This window comes from Alligator sinensis, unplaced genomic scaffold, assembly GCF_000455745.1.
Source record: "Alligator sinensis unplaced genomic scaffold, ASM45574v1 scaffold132_1, whole genome shotgun sequence".
In the NCBI taxonomy this organism is placed as follows: Eukaryota; Metazoa; Chordata; order Crocodylia; family Alligatoridae; genus Alligator; species Alligator sinensis.
Genome location: NW_005842776.1, coordinates 144,342 through 144,961, shown reverse-complemented (window position 1 = coordinate 144,961; position 620 = coordinate 144,342). Strand labels below are relative to the sequence as shown.

The following is a 620-nucleotide window of genomic DNA, read 5'->3' as shown; positions in this document are numbered from 1 at the left end:
CCCCAGCCAGTGGATCGTGGTGGACCCGAGGCTACAATTGGTCAGTTTGCCAAATGGTGATTATGGGATACGAGATCAATGGCTTTTTTCAAATCAAGATATACGACATCAATCTCTTCTCCCTTGTCCAGGTGATAGGTCACCTGGTTGTAGAAGGAAATGAGATTGGTCAAGCAAGACCTACCTGCGACAAACCCGTGCTGGCTATCCCTTAAGATGTTGGCGTCGGCCAGTCCATTAAGGATGGCCTCTTTGATAAACTTTTCTAAGATCTTCCCCGGGATAGAAGTCAGGCTGATAGGTCTATAGTTTGCCAGATCCACTTTCCTCCCTTTCTTGAAGATAGGCACCACATTGGCCTTCTTCCAGTCTTCAGGCACTACACCAGAGCGCCAGGAGCTCTCGAAGATCCGTGCCAGGGGCTGGGCTATGATGTTCCTTCTTATTTGGGGCTTTTTTCATAATCCCTTGGATAAATGCACATTGGAACGGCCACACTGCTGTAAGATCAATGTCTAGCAGCCTGCCCTTGACAATACCTGCTGTTGCCCTTGCAGACCTGCTGCACCTCTGTTCCTGTGTTCAGAAATCACTCAGAGCCAAGCAGCTTGATCAGAGCG

At 49.0% G+C, this 620-nt stretch overlaps 1 protein-coding gene across 1 annotated transcript in view; it reads right to left on the bottom strand.

Moving 5' to 3' along the window:
- The window catches only part of LOC102377766, a 29,655-nt gene that overhangs the window by 28,551 nt on the left and 484 nt on the right, over nt 1-620 (bottom strand). The window lies entirely within an intron of this gene.